The sequence below is a fragment of the Rhinopithecus roxellana genome, chromosome 1 (genome assembly GCF_007565055.1).
Source record: "Rhinopithecus roxellana isolate Shanxi Qingling chromosome 1, ASM756505v1, whole genome shotgun sequence".
Taxonomy (NCBI): domain Eukaryota; kingdom Metazoa; phylum Chordata; class Mammalia; order Primates; family Cercopithecidae; genus Rhinopithecus; species Rhinopithecus roxellana.
Window position 1 is genome coordinate 9,818,107 of NC_044549.1, and position 17,296 is coordinate 9,835,402.

The 17,296-nt window shown below is 34.6% G+C and overlaps 1 protein-coding gene across 2 annotated transcripts in view; it reads left to right on the plus strand.

The window, feature by feature from the left end:
- The window catches only part of CADM2 (cell adhesion molecule 2), a 1,116,362-nt gene that overhangs the window by 459,401 nt on the left and 639,665 nt on the right, over positions 1-17,296 (plus strand). The window lies entirely within an intron of this gene.

The following is a 17,296-nucleotide window of genomic DNA, read 5'->3' on the forward strand; positions in this document are numbered from 1 at the left end:
TAGACTTTAGTATAGGTTAATTTGAATCGAGCAGCTTACAAAGCAAGAAAGAAAAGGGCAGCAATTACACAAGTAAATACAGCATTCAATTCCGTTTCTGTTTAACCAGTATAGTGGCACTAAGTATCAAATCGAAGATTCGTTTAATCTATTTCTTGACATTTTCTGTTGCTATTGTTTCAAAGAAAAAAGGGGAAAGAATAAAACTTAGTAAGTTGGTGTGTACCTTACTTGTCACTTATAACTTCAATTTTTATCTTTATTCTTTCTTGAAGGGATTGACATTGGAGTTCAACGCAGGTTTTTGTGTGTACATACATATTTTGTTTCCACATTTTAATTAAAAGGGTTATCTAATTATGTATTATGATCTGCATGTGTACAAGTTTTAGAATGTGTATGTAAATGTAAATGAACCACATATGGATTTTAATAACAGTTGTTAATGTTTTTAAAGTTTTTAATTTGCTAAAAAGTCTCAAAAATCATTATTATTCCTGAAAGCAAGAAGCAGTTGTAATTATTTGCAAATAAAATAATGCATCAGCCTTTCTTTTTTTTTTTTTTTTTTTTTTTTTTTTTTTTTGAGACAGAGTCTCTCTTTGTTGCCCAGGCTGGAGTGCAGAGGCGTGATCTCAGTTCACTACAAAATCTGTCTCCCCGGTTCACGCCATTCTCCTGCCTCAGCCTCCCAGGTAGCTCGGACTACAGGCACCTGCCACCACGCCTGGCTAATTTTTTGTATTTTAGTAGAGATGGGGTTTCACTGTGTTAGCCAGGATGGTCTCGATCTCCGACCTCATGATCTGCCGGCCTCAGCCTCCCAAAGTGCTGGGATTACAGGCGTGAGCCACCTCGCCGGCCCAGTCTTTTAAAATACTTTCATATTATAGCTTCATTTAATTCTTATCTATATTTAAAAAGTTTAATAGAACTGTTCATATATAAAGATTTTTGCATATATGTATATATTTTGGAAGTCATGTTGAAATGGGAGAGTTTCCTGACCCCCTTGTGAGATGTGCAACCGGAGTGTGGCTTGTTTATTTGTTCGGGCTCATGCCCCTTATGGGAGAGGGAGCACACAAGTGATGAGCAGGTACAGGAGGTGGGGCGAGTGCTTGGGGGCTGCAGCCCCACAGCAGTGTCTCAGGGTGTTACAATGCTCTTTTAGCCCTGCCATCTGGGAACAGCGTCAGTGTTAAACAGCTCAGTGAAGAGGCAGTGTGGCAGCCTTTTTGGGTTCCTGCACCCAGTACATCCTGAATTCTTGTCCTGTGTCCAGGAAGAATCAGGGCACATGGACTCAAGGATGGTGAATGCAGGGATTGTATTGAGTGATGGAGGTGGCTTTCAGCAGGATGGGAAACTGGAGAGGGGATGGAGTGGGATGATGATCTTCCCCTGGAGTTCTGCTATCCTGAGGCATATTTCTTCTCCGACCCTCAGACAAACTCCTCTTGAGGTTCGGATGCTTTCTCTCTTCTCTTCTTCTCTGCCACCCTACTTTGCTACTGTTCCACTTTGCTGCTTTTCTGCTCATAGTGCCTGGGATTTCAGGTTTATATGGGCACATTATGGGCGGGGTGCAGGGATGTGTGGTGAGCCAAAAGACAGTATTTGGTCATGAAAAGAGATGCCTGTTCTCATTTAGGGCCGTGGGTCCAGACTTGAGGATGGAACCCTCACCAGGGTCCTTGTCCTCCTGCCTCCTGTCTGTATCAATGTGACTAATTAGTGAATCTTAGCTTATGTGTGTTTGTAAACCAAAGATAGGAAAGGGAAATGTAATATTCATGATTGGCCTATGAATAATAATCTATATTCACCTCTGAGGCTATGGAAAGACTCAACCTACCCTAAAGCTCATGGTGTTATGAATCTGCTAGCAAATAAATATAATTAGGTGAGTGGCTATTGGATGTCTGCCTCAATTAGCAACTTCCTTTTTGCAACATAATTATTCTGGTTTCTGTCCTTGCCATTGTCCAGAGACTGATGCGGTCTCTCTAACATCCAACAGCATGCACATCTCATTGCTATGCATTCTCTCAGGCTTAGTTTTATTCAGTGCATTTTGGATTTTGTTTATGAATCTAATTACAGTGTAACCATTTACTTATGTCTACTTAAGTAGACTTGACAGGTCTCAAACAATTACTTTCTAAAAACTTTTACTTGATCTTCCCTATCAGATTCAATTTTTGGCTTTTATTTCCATAAACCTATAGTACCTTCTTGAACCCTCTTTCAACCCCTTTCTTTCCTGTCATTTGGCATCCAATTCCTGATAAGAGTAAATCTGCTTTGCCATAACTTGTGTTTGAAAAACAAAATGAAATGAACTTATCATTATTATAGTTGAAAGTGTAAAATACTGCCAATAAACTAACACTACTGGAGAGTTTTTTCTGAGAAATAGATTTTTAAGTTTATTTCTATAGAGGATTTTTAAAATAAATTAGTTTCACACATTTACAATGTTACACATCAGAATCTTAAAGTAGCATTAGTAATTTGAAACTGATTTGAGATTGAAGGGATATTTATTTTGTGTTATGTTTAAAAGCATATAGAGATAGTAGACTGAAAAACATTCTATTTGAAAATAATATGTCTTCTATATAAACATATATATAAGAATATATATATTTATTTCTTAACTACAAAGAAATATAAAATATTGGTTTTTTCTCTTTAATGCCCCCACCTTCCAACTTCCTGCCTGTATATTTATATGTAAAACTACAATTCTTAGTTGACAAGTATTAGGAAAGAGCTGAAATAGAGGGCTTTGACTCTCCTGTCACATATTTCCAGCATCACCCCAATTGTTGCGCTCTAACTGGCTTCCTGAATGGTTTTGAACACTGTGTGTTCATTGTTCAAGAAGAGTTGTTAAGGCATCCTGTGAAACGCAAAGAGCAAAATTTGCTAATTACAACAAAAAAGTCTTAAATATTTTCAAATATATAATTGCTCTTGTTCTCATTTAGGAAATGTGTTTTTTCTATTCCTACTTTAAAAATCTCTTTGATTTCTTATGGTTTCAAATGATTAAAAATTATCATTTTTGTGACTAAATTGGTACTTACTAGCCTACATAAAATGTTTTCATAGACTTTTTGGACACTACCATATAATTAATTCCAAATAATATATACTTGCTTATATACATTTGCCTGTATATACTAGCCATGATATAATCATGTTTTGACATAATTTAATAATATATTGATTCACTTAGGATTCCATTAATGAGAACCCCAAGACTCAAGGGTAGCATTGCCAAAAGTGCTGTAATAAAAAAAATAAAATAAATAAAAAAGTAAAAAAAAGAATTCATCTAAAATTTCTCCAAATAAGAGAAATACATGTTTTATTAAGATATAAATGAAAGAGGTCACAAACATATTCTATTTACTCAAAAGAGTAGTTGGGAAATTTCTAATCAGTACCTTTGCCCTTTGCCCCACCTTCTCCATCATGCATGTTTAAACAAATTAATTCTAAATAGAAAGTGATATCAGGTTCAAAGAGAATGTTCAGCTATAAATTACCAGACTTAATGATTCTCTCTTGGGACCAGTAATGGTTAGTCAAAAGAGCTGAAGCAGTAAAATGTTTTTATCTTGTCTACATGAACTATTTTCAGCTCTTGTTTTCCTTTTGTTTTTAGTTGATGCATAGTAATTGGACATATTTATGGGATACACAGTGATATTTCCATATATTTATACAATGTGTAATGATCAAATCAGGTAATCAACATATCCATCACCTCAAATATGTATCTATTTTGTGTGTGTTGGGAACATTAGAAGTCTCCTTTACCTTTTTCAAAGTACACAGTAAATTATTTTTAACTATATTCTTCCTATGGTGCTGTTGAACACTAGAACTTATTCCACCTATCTATCTACAATTTTATATCCACATATATAACCATATATATATATAGATATATATATATATAAAACTTATATAACTAAACTCTCACTATCCACTCCTCTCAGCCATTTTTGTTTTAAATCACCATGTGTTGGGGTGATCAGACCCAATACCAGGTCGTGGGGCTGACAAAGTCCGGCAGAGTCAAAGGATTGAGAAAAAGACAGTTGGAGAGAGAATGGTGGGACACCAGGCGGCCATCGCCAACGTGGAGGCTGCGAAGACCCTGAGCTCTGGGAGCCCATGGTATTTATTGGTAATCCAACAAACAAACAGGTGGTGATAATGTAGAGGTCAAAAGGGCAGTCACATGATCTACAGCTGTGACAGTTTAGGATTTTTTTATGGAACATGTTCTGCTACTTGAGATAATGGGAATAAGAGCCTAGGAAGGCTAGAAGCAAGGAGCCAGCAAGTCTCGACACATTCCAGAGGACTTAGGTAAGCCTTGACTCAGTTTCCCTCCTAACACTCAGCTTTTTCCCAACAAACATGCACAGGCATAACGCAGCAATAATATCTTGATTTCAGGCTTTTTTTTTTTTTTTTTTTTAAATGTTTTGAGACTGAGTCCTGCTCTCTCACTGGGGTTTGAGTGTAGTGGCGTGAACATGGCTCACTGCAGCGTCGACCTCTTAGGCTCAAGCAATCCTCCTGCCTGAACCTCCCATGTAGCCAAGACCACAGATGTGCACCAGGACACACAGCTGATTTTTTGTAGAGAGGGTCTTATTTTCTTGCTCTGGCTGATCGCCAACTGCTGGGATCAAGAGATCCTACTGTCTCGCCCTCCCAGAGTGCAGGGATTACAGGCCTGAGGCACTGAGCCCAGGCTTTATACAATTTTTTTTTTACATATTAATATATTGCTTTATTTTTAAAATTAAAAAATAGCTTTTGTGAGTACACTGTAGGTGTATCTATTTATGGGGTACATGAGATATTTCGGTACAGGCATGTAATAAAAAATAATCACATAATGGAGAAGAGGGTATCCATCCCCTCAAGCATTATCTTTTGTGTCACGAACAATCCCATTACACTCTTCTAGTTATTTTAAAATATACAATTAAGTTATTATTGACTATAGTCACCCAGTTGTGCTTTCAAATACAGACTATCTTCTAAGAATTTTGTGTAGTAAAAATTTCCATATGTTTCTGTAAAGTAGAGGAAGTCTGGGAAAATGTCCAGAACTACCTGCTTTTAAAGGAACATGAACATAGCTCCCCCAAAGAAATATACTGACATGCTAAAATTATTAAAATGCTCATTTGAGATTATATATATAATCTCAATATATATATATTTGAGACTGAGTCTTGCACTGTCGCATGGGCTGAACTGCAACGGCACAATCTCGGCTCACTGCAACCTCTGCCTCCTGGGTCCACGTGATTCTCCTGCCTCAGTCTCCTGAGTAGCTGGGATTACAGGCGCACACCACCATACCCGGCTAATTTTTTGTATTTTTAGTAGAGACGGGGTTTCACTACATTGGCCAGACTGGTCTCTAAATGCTGACCTTGTGATCTGCCTACCTTGGCCCCCCAAAGTGCTGGGATTACAGGTGTGAGCTACTGTACCCGGCCAGGATGATATTTTTAATCCCTGATGCCCTTCATGATTTTTTCCGGAATCATGTCCATAAATTTTAGTGGGTCTTGTCTTCAAAAATTGAGATATCCCACCTATTTATCAAATTATTTCTAAGAGGAAAAGAATTCATAGGATGTTTCCGTGTATATGACTACTTTGCATATCTAAATTACATTTAATCTACAGAATCCTTGTTAGGGACCATTAACACCAAGAAACATTTGAGTTGAAACATTACTCACTGATGTATTAGAACTAGATACCAACACACCAATACAAACAATAGTTTGTAGCTACTATTATTTGAAGACAAATGGCAAGATTTATGAGAAAGCACAACTGACTAAATGGCTGGTCCAACAATTAGTCCAATAATTAAACTGGGTGGAATGTGGTAGCTGAATATATTTTGTGAATTAAAATTGTCTTATGAGAAGATATGCCCACCATTCTCCTCTTTGTAATTTGTTTACTAGATTCTAGATTTTTGAGAGGTTAAGCATCTAGGATTTAGCTTCTTTTCAGAGTACAAAAGATAACAGCTGGCCAATCAATCTATGTAATAGTCTAAAAGTCAACACTAGGTAATAATACCCTGTATAAAAGCATTCAGTTTGAGTCATCACCTTCTGAATTCATTCTAAAATACGAGGAAATGACACAGCAGGTATTGCTTGTGTTTGAGGTCCTTCATTTGTAATGTTACAGCTGTATTATCAAATCATCCTTGGAAACTGCTATCTTCCAGCACTTTATGAAAGTCATAATAGTGCCGGCATTATCGTCAACAAATAATCTATTTCATGCAAAATCTTCTGTCATCATTTTGAATCAGTGTAAATCTCTGTGTGTAGACTATTTAAAACATGTTCCTACTAACAGTTAGTTGCATTTTAATTTGATTAATTCTAACATTAAGGGAATAATCATTTTTCAGTCCTTATAGGTGAAACATGGAAACCTTTGTTTTGTACATTGCGCAGCTATAACTTCAATGGAATTGAATGATTTGTGATATGTCATTCAAAGGTAGGAAGAACATTGTTTCTAGTTAACTCAGGGATGGCTTTTGCATGATTTCAACCATAGTTAGGTACTTATTCCTCTTGCTATTCTCTTAGTGCTGTTCCATAAATGACTACTAAGTCATCTTGTCTAAAATGCGCCATAATTAGTGTGATGCTGAGTTATTTTACTATGAACTCTTGAGTGCTTTCTCACATGAATTATGTAATTCATATTGACCAAAAGTGTGTGTATAATTTATATCTAAATTGAAAACAAATAAATAAAAGGCACATGGTAAAGTGCTCATGAAAATATATATACTTAAACATAAATAGTCAATAATAGCTAAATTATATTTTCATCAAAGGTAAAATGCAAAAAATGAATATATATGATATATTATGTATAATATTCATATATAAAACATATATTATATTCATTTTATATAATACATATTCCCCCATGGCAATATGTATTTGTAAAGCTGATATATATAGTATATATATTACATATATGTCATATATATGATATATACTATATATCATATAGATATTACATATATGCTATATATATGCCTTACAAATACATATTCCCATAGGGGGATATGTATTATATAAAATGCATATTATATATGTATAATATATCACATATATATAGATAGATATAGATCAACCTTACTAATACATATTCCCATAGGGGAATACATAGGGAATATGCATTATATAAAATGAATTGAAAGGCATTTATGTGCAAGCTCCATCTATTATCCATTTCATCTTACACCATGCCGTTTTTCTTTTACATTCTTTTGCCTCTTTAGGTTACTTAGGTTATTGATATTATTAGGAGTCACTATGAAAACTTAATCAAGGCATTTGTCCTGTTTCTTGAGGTGAAAATCATTTTCAGGGCCACTAACAGTAGTTAAATTTTCTGATCAACACTTTAAATAGAGACTTGGAAAAATTATTCCTTTGGCTCAGATGTTTTGGTTTAATTTAATTGACTCTGATTTGGCAATAACATATTATTTGAATTTTGAAAAATCTTCATTTGAGAGTTCAGCAAATGTTTCATTCTGCTATGGAGGCAGCAAATAAATAGTGAGAAGCTCCTGTATATGCTGTTAGAAGAATGGGTCTATGTTCTGACTCTGCCATGTTCTAGCTGTGTTCTATTAGAAAGGTCAAATAATGTGCACGTGTTTAGTTGCATCATTTATATCAATATCGCTTTCAGAGTATTTTGTATGATGCAATAATACAATGTATGTTAGAAAGCATTATATGCCCCGCATGATGAAAAAATTGCATTCTTACTAGTTATGTTATGCAATGCTACATGCTCCAAAGAATACAACACAGTCTCTGCCTCAATAAGTAATAAATATGAGCAATCAACTGGTATAGGGTTTTAATCACATATCATTAAATATAATATGCATTATTTTTATTTACTATAGACTTAGAAAAGCCATGTTAACCTTTTTTTTTTGATGCAAGTTCTTCTTCTATGAAATGAAATGGCTGATTATATTTGTGGCATGAATTCAGATTTAAATATCATTTATTATTTGCTTCATATTAGTTAACATCTACTAATTGGCCAATGTGTACCAAGCACTGGGATAATCATGAGAAATAAAAAGATAAACGATAAAGTACCTACATTTCCACAGTAAAATGGAGGCGATTGGATATGTTATAAAACAATTATAATCTAGGACAGATATTAGCAAATTACATCTATTGGTCAAATCTGACCCACTGCCTATTTGTGTATGTGTTGAGAGCAAAGAATGGCTTTTACATTTTAAAATATAAAATGTTATCAAAGCATTAGTATTTCTGAGAAAATAGTTGCTCATTTTGTTTCACAAACCCTAAAATACTTACTATCTGGCTCCTTTTAGAAAAAGTTTGCTGAGTTCTGACTTAAAATGGTGATCAAAGTGAACAAATTATGCATAGGCTGCTTTGTAAAGAACGGGATTAGATGGGGAAATTTTGAATGAACACACGATGGATCCCAAAATGTGAATAATGTAGAGAAGTCAGCTAGGTAGGAGTGTGTGTGCGTGTGATATGTTACAAAGGAAGACAAAGAGAACATTATGAAAATAAGCATGCGCAAGGGCATGACATCGAAGGTGAGGACAAGTCCAGATGATTGCAGGTATTTCGCAAAGACTAGGGTACATATCCTTTTATAGCTTGCCTAGGGTATTTGATCCTGAGATTAGTAGAATCCTCCAGTAGAAAAGTCATGGACAAAACAATTATGATCATGTTTCTTATTTGGAAGGAACCACTCTGAAGACAATAAGCGTGTTGACTCATGAAAGGAGGCTGGGCACAAGGGCTCAGGATGCCTGTAAGCCCAGTGCTTTGGGAGGCTGAGGTGGGAGGATTGCTTGAGCCTCGTAGTTAGAAGTTACAGTGATCCATGATTGCACCACTGCACTCCTGCCTAGGTGACAGAGCAAGACCTTGACTCAAAAAAATAATAATAATATTAGAAGTGGAGGCAGAGATCATTATGAGATTATTAGTGTAATTCTAACCAAGAATTGCAAATAAGGAGAGAGAAGGAATGGGAGAGAAAAACGGAGAGAAAGAGAGGAGAAAAACAGAAAGAGAAAGAGAGGAGAAAGACAGAGGAAAGAAAGAGGGGTGGGGGCATAGGAGAGATAGTAACTAGAAGAAGACAGATAAATAAAGCATTTGGAAGTTAGGATATATACATGTTGCTGTACTTTTGTGACAGTAGAAGGGACTTGATGCAAAAACCAGCTGGTAAGAGTACATGCAAAATTAAGGAGAAGGGATCTTGAAGGTAAACAGCATTTTCAAGAATTTGCCCTATTAAAGGAGGAGAAGGTACTAGCTAAGACTAGGTGATGCTTCCTCAAACATAAAATAAGAATTATGTGATTATTTAATAAGGTTACCAAGAAGATTATGTTACCTAATAAAGTTGTGCACCAATAAGAATGTCTCAGTCAATGACAGACCTCATATACAATGGTAGTCTCATAAGATTATAGTATCACATTTTTACTGTACCTTTTCTATATTTAGATACACAAATTCTTACTGTTGTGTTACACTGCCTACAATGTTCAATGCAATACCATATTTCACAGGTTTGTACCTAGAAGCAATAGGCTATACCAGATACAGTAGGTATGATGTAGGGTATATTATCTAGTTTTATGTAAGGACACTCCAGGATGTTTGCACAATCTCAGAACTGTCTAACGATACATTTTTCAGAACACATATCTGTTGGGATAAGCAACGCACAACTGTAATTTAAAGGGATTTGAACTGTGCCTAATAAAAGAGCTAAATTAATATTAGCTATTTTTACCTCATTGGATAAGTTGCAGAAACTAAATCTCCTGCTCTGCAAAATTCGGGTAATAATACCTATCTTTAGGGTTTTCAGAGAAATGTTTGTAAAGAACATATATCACAAGATTGGTGCTCAATTAGTGTAGCTGCGTATGTACATGCTGAGAGGAGGGAGTCAGAAGTGTTACAACACAGTGAAGCGGCAAATTTGTGACAGAGTTGTTGACATAAAAAGGACCCTGAGGGGAAGGAAGGATTTATTTGGAGCCTAAACAAGCTGAATGGGAAGAAACATGGTTACTGATGATGATAATTTATCCCTAAGTGCAGGAAGTTAAGTTTGTTTCCTGAGAGTCAGAAGGGGTTGTAGGTGGAAAGTTTGTTACTGAAATTTTGGAGTGGCTATTGAGTGGGGGGAAAAAAAAAGAAATAAAAGTACTTTTGAGCTAGCTCCAGCTGAGTTTGAACACCATAGTCTTATGCTTAATTGCATAGTTTATTTTATTTTATTTTTTCAGTCGTGCTCTTTCTTCAGTCTAAACGAATAAATGAAGCGGTGAGGTTTTATAGAGTAGGCTAGGAAGGAAGATCAGAGGAGGTGAGTCAGCTGCTAACGTGAAGCATTATTGACATGTTCGATGACATGATCTCTTGAATGGAAATAAAATAATGCCTAAAAGTGGCTTTCCTGAAATCGGGAGAACAAAAGAGATTGGGAAAAAAAAAAAAAAAAAAAAAAAAGAGATTAGAAAAACAAAAGAGATTGGAAGACTGTGAATTTGAAGAACATGGATACTGGCAAAGGAGTGATAGACCTAGAAGGACTTGGCCCAATCACTGGCAATTGACATCAAATATACATTTAGAAGTATCAGTGCATTCAGCCTGTGACAGCTTCTAGACGCAGCCATGGAAATGGGATGCTAACACCTTCAGTGAGTTGTGTTGGAAGGAATATATAGAGCAAGCAGAAGCCAGAGCAGTGGCAGAGGGAGGGAGCAACCAACAAAACTGGTAACTGAGGGGCCTGCGTTTTGGAAAAGTTTCAAGAATTTCTGCAAAAATTACCAATTTTGAGAATATAAATAAAAATTTTAAGTGGGTCCCTCCACCCTCAAATTGTGGGAAGGGTTTCAGTGGTTGAATTTTATTGTCATTTCCAATTCTGAAAGGCTATGGTAATCATAATTGTAATTAGAGGTCTTTATTTCATGCATTGGAGGAAGAGATGAGAATTATATTTTTAGTAGTAGTACCAGAAATTTAGTATACATAAAACATCTCCAACGGAGTTCGCTGAAAATACAAATACTAGACTCCAGTCCTACAAATACTGGCTCAGGTGCTTTTGAAATGTCTGTAACATTATATATTTTCTAAAGAGCATTTTTCATGGCATTACATTCTTGTAATGTGCATCCTCATTTTGCATTACATTCTCATAGGCAGTTGATAAGCTCATAAGCAGGTATATAAACTAAGTTCTGAAACCTCTAATATCATCCTAATATTTTCATCTTTATGGCCAAGATCATAGTCATCTCATATCATTTAATACATTTGACACTACCTAAGAAAAAAAGAATCTCATTGTACTCCAACTTTAGTGTTTGATAGTCATTTGAGAAAGAAAAATACAATACCAAATTCTAAGCAGCCACAATAAATACTTGTGGTACATTTCATGCTATTTAATTAGAAGTATGAAGTATTTAAGAATTTATGCATGTATTTAGGATATGCAAATTTCCGTCATGGGTTAAAAGAAAAACATACATTTATTTCTGAGTCCTCTCTTTTTTTTGCTAAAAAGCAGGATTTTAAAGCTAATAAAATATTAAATATAGAATATAATGTTAAAATAACTAGCTACCCTTTGAAGTCCAAATTTAGCCAATGCCTAGAGAATATCAAATGACCTGCATAAATTGTTTTTCCAGACATCTGTGTATAGTGATAATTTCATATGTATATATTCATTTATTTTTTTAATGCAAGGAATGTATATGTGTGTGTGTATGTATGTGTGTGTTCCTGCTTCAGATAGGCTGCTAAAATTACTTTTTTTTCCCCTTGTAGTTGGAGAATGAACTCAGTTAGGAAAATCATTATGGATTGCCTCATTAGAGGATTCTTGAAATTGCTTACTTGTGACTACCAACCTGGAAAGCAATCTCTTGTTCCTTTGCCAGAGCATTGGAGAAGTAGGGGTTATTGAACCCTCTGTCATGTAAGGAGCTAGCAAATAAGTATGGGTTATGCTGAGAGAAAGCACACAACTCCATTGTGAAGATGAATTCTGATTTGCATATTGCCCCACAGACCCTGAGAATGGAATTGTTTTTTCCAATTATAGGTTGTGTAGAAATATGGCTAGATTAACCATCAGTTTTTTCTTTGAATAGTGGTTTAGAGCTATGAGTTTAACTCTCTCTGTGAATTGCATTATTTTGATGAATCGAAAGAGAACTTCCACAGGAAATGATGCTTAGAATCATACCAGCACACATACATCACAGCACTCAGAGATTGTAACTTGAAGAGTATCTAATTCATTCTCCCGCTGCAGTCAAAGACATTCTTTTGGATTCCTGGGGCCAGGTTACATACCGTAGAATTTCTTTTGTATTTCCATTGCCTACCATAATCCCTGACACCTGTAGACAATCAGTAAATGTTGATTTAAAAATTATAGTATGAGTCAATTAATTTTACATTTTGCCAATATTATTCTTTGCTAATTTTTAGCAGAATCACTCTTATGAAGTTTACCTAATATCTACTAAAATTTGAATAATTTTGCTTCTATTATTTTCAGAAGAAAGAAAAAACTTCTAGTAATTATTCTTCATTAATAAATTTATATTTTTAAAGATTTTCATTAATTCTGCTTTTATCAGCTAAAAACAATGTGTAAATTTATACAAGATCAATTTCTTAATACGGTGATATGTTAGACTTCAATTATCCTGGCTTACTATTTTCATTTTTTCTTTTACATGTGAGAGCACCAAATTAAACATATTGTACTTATTAACTTTTATTACGTTATGATTCTCTTTGAAAAATGTGATATAACAGTACATTCATTCATCTATCCACTCAACAAATATGTATTAAGAGGCTATAATATTTTAGAAACTGTTATACACATTGGGAATACAGTTATAAAAAATCAAATTATTGCTTTATTTATCATATTACCTACGCTTTGAACTCTACATTCCATGACGATTATTGACTGCCCAAATTATAAATTATTATTCTCTTTTGTTTTTATGCAGGGTCTCTTTAGTCTGCTTTTAAAGAAAACTTTGTTCTACATATTTCTGATGATATATAAAGTTAAAGGTCACTTTGAAGTCTAATTTTAATATTATCCTTTGAGCTTGTAGCCACTCAATTTAGTATTATCTAAAAACAAAAATAAAACTGCGGAGCCAGGACTCGTCAGTTCCTAAGTTACTTGCTCACGTTAATGTGTCCCACTTAAAAGCTAAGTAGTATCTCAGTGTCTTCCTGAGTCTTCTTGACTGTTGGTATTTTTTATCCACTTAACACTGCAGATGTTGTAGAGTGGACATAAGAGCTACTAGTATATAATGATTGTTGCTAACTAGTCAGTAATTTATATTTGAAAATCATTTACACATCTTGGTTTTATCATTTATTTTATTTTATTTCATTTTTTACTATACTTTAAGTTCTGGGATACATGTGCAGAACGTGCAGGTTTGTTACATCGTATACATGTGCCCTGGTGATTTGCTTCACCCATCTACTCATCATCTACATTAGGTATTTCTCCTAATGCTATCTCTCCCCTAGCCCCATAACCCCCAATAGGCCCTGGTGTGTGATGTTCCTCTCCCTGTGTCCATGTGTTCTCATTGTTCAACTCCCACTTATGACACGTGGTGTTTGGTTTCCTGTTCCTCTGTTAGTTTGCTGAGAATGATGGTTTTCAGCTTCATCCAGGTCCCTGAAAACAACATGGACTCATCCGTTTTTATGGCTGCATAGTATTACATGGTGTATATGTGCCACATTTTCTTTATCCAGTCTATCATTGATGGGCATTGGGTTGGTTCCAAGTCTTTTCTATTGTGAATAGTGCTGCAATAAACATACATGTGCATGTGTCTTTATAGTAGAATGATTTATAATCCTCTGGGTATATACCCAGTAATGGGATTGCTGGGTCAAATGGTATTTCTGGTTTTACATCCTTGAGGAACTGCCACACTGTGTTCCATGATGGTTGAACTAATTAACCCTCCCACCAGCAGTGTAAAAGCATTCCTATTTCTCCACATCCTCCCCAGCATCTGTTGTTTCCTGACTTTCTAATGATCACCATTCTAACTGGCATGAGATGGTATCTCATTGTGGTTTTGATTTGCATTTCTCTAACGACCAGTGATGATGAGGTTTTTTCCATAGCTTTTTGGCCACATAAATGTCTTCTTTTGAGATGTGTCTGTTCACTTCTCTTTTTCACCCACCTTTTGATGGAGTCGTTTGTTTTTTTTTTCTCGTAAATTTGTTTAAGTTCCTTGTAGATTCTGGATATTAGCCCTTTGTCAGATGGATGGATTGCAAAATTTTTCTCTCATTCTGTGGGTTGCTTGTTCACTCTGATGATAGTTTTTTTACTGTTCAGAAACTCTTTAGTTTAATTAGATCCCATTTGTCAATTTTGGCTGCTGTTGCCATTGCTTTTGATGTTTTAGTCATGAAACCTTGCCCACGCCTGTGTTCTTAATGTTCTCCTTGAAGAGGTCCTTCACATCCCTTGTAAGTTGGATTCCTAGGTATTTTCTTCTCTTTGCAGCAATTGTGAATGGGAGTTCACTCATGATTTGGCTCTCTGTTTGTCTGTTATTGGTGTATAAGAATGCTTGTGATTTTTGCACATTAATTTTGTATCCTGAGACTTTGCTGAAGTTGCTCATCAGCTTAAGGAGATATGGGGCTGAGATGATGGGGTTTTCTAAACATACAATCATGTCATCTGCACACAGGGACAATTTGATTTTCTCTTTTCCTATTTTAATACCCTTTATTTCTATTTTTTTGCCTGATTGCCCTGAAACACTGTGTTGAATAGGAGTAGTGAGAGAGGGCATCCTTGTCTTGTGCTGGTTTCCAAAGGGAACGCTTCCAGTTTTGACCATTCAGCATGATATTGACTGTGAGTTTGTCATAAATAGCTCTTATTATTTTGAGATAGTTTTTTTTACAAAGTACATATTTAAAATAAATTTACATTTATGGTGAAATAAACCAGAAGAAATTTGAAAATTAAAGCAGAAATTCTATAAATCAAACATTTTAAAGTGAACTTTTTTATTTTAGCAATTTTAAGTTTATAGCAAAAATTAGCAGAAAGTGCTAAGATTTCCCATATACTCATTGCCTTCACACACGCATAACCTCTCCCATTATTAACATCCTTTGCCAATGTGGTACATTTGTTAAAATTGATGAATAATACATTGACACATCATTGTCACCTATAGTCACTAGTTTACACTAAGGTTCACTCTTGTTATTGTGCATTTATGAGTTTGGAGAAATGTATGTTGAATATATTCACATTATAGTATCATACAGAATATTTTCAGTCTTAAAAATCTTTCTGCTGCCTATTCAATCCTTCCTCTCTTCTAGTCCCTGGCAACCACTGATCTTTTTACTACTGTCTTTATAGTTTTGCCTTTTCCAGAATGTCATGCAGTTGGAATTATATAGTATGTAGCCTTTTCATGTTGGCTGCTTTCACTTAGAAATATGCATTTAAGTTTCCTCTATGTCTTTTCATGCTTTGATAGCTCATTTCTTCTTAGTGCTGGGTAATGTCTCATTATCTGGATATATCAGTTTATCCATTCACCAACTGAATACTGAAGGACATCTTAATTGCTTCTAAGTTTTGGCAATGATGAAAAAGTTTCTGTAAACAGCTGTGTGCAAGTTTATCAGTGGACACAGCTTTTAACTCCTTTGGGTAAATGCCAAGGAGTGTGATTGCCGGATCAGTGAGAAAAGGATGTTGAGCTTTGTAAGAAACTTCCAACATGTCTCCAAAGTGGCTGTACCACTTTGCATTCCCATCGGCATTGAGTGAGTGTTTCTCTTGCTCCATATTCTTACCAGCATTTTGGTGTTGTCAGTGGTCTGGATTTTGACCACTCCGAGAGGTATATAAAGGTCTCTCACTGTTGTTTTAATTTAAATTTCCGTGATGGCACGTAGTTGGAATGTCTTTTAATATGCTTATTTGCCATCTACGTAACCAACATGATTTTCTTTCATAAATATTATTGTTTAAATATATTTAAGTAAATAGGGCTGTGGAAATCCTTTTTACTTAAATGAGATTCACACCTCCATATATTAGAATGTTTATGTCAGCCTCTCCATTTATAGTTCCTTTTTCTAAATATAAAACTCCATCAGAAGCAACTCATAGAAATCTTTCCTTCTTCTTAACTCTTAATATATTTGTTTAAATTACTATTTTGCTCTAATTCACATATTGACTTTTAAATTAAATTTCATTATTTTCTTATTATAAAAATAAAATATTATCATTACAGAAAAGTTCACTAAAGGAAAGAAAAACCACTTGTTACTTTATTATGCAAAGTATTAGCAACTCTCACAAATGTCCTACAATTATTATATTTAAAATTATGGTTAATGCTTTAATATATTTATTGGTATATTTACTTTCAGTACTTTCTCAACAATAGAAAAAATAATGTGATTGGAATACAGAAAATAGGTAACTGAATTCTTATGTATTTATTGCTTATTAGTAGTCTTTGATCATATTTCTAATCACTAAAAATCTATCAAAAATATTTTTATTACCAAATTCATACCATGATCTCAACAAACAAAATTTGCTTATCTACACTCAATTGGTTTCCACTATTTCATTTTCATAGAGTAGATAATACTGCAAAGAAAATCTTTAAATATAGATAATTATCTGTATCTTATGCATGTTGGGTTCCAAGTCCTGGTTTTTGAAAAAGAAAACACATTTGATAATTTTCTACAACTATAAATAGAGTAGATGAATACATTCTTTGGCAATGGACCAAACCAAAGTTACGGTTAGTGATTCCCTCTTATGGGCAGTCATAGATTTTCACTCTTCTACAATTTCTAAGTAAAAAAGAGTGATAGTTAAGTGTTTTGTACTATATTTGTGAAATAAAGTATTTAAACATTTTTGCTATTTAGGGTAAATGTTTAATTCTTATATGGGCAGTGTATGCAAAAATAAACATAAAGGACACATTGATAGATCTTTCCCTTCCCTTTCCTTTTCCTTTTCCTTTCTTTTTTGAATCAGGGTCTCACTCTGT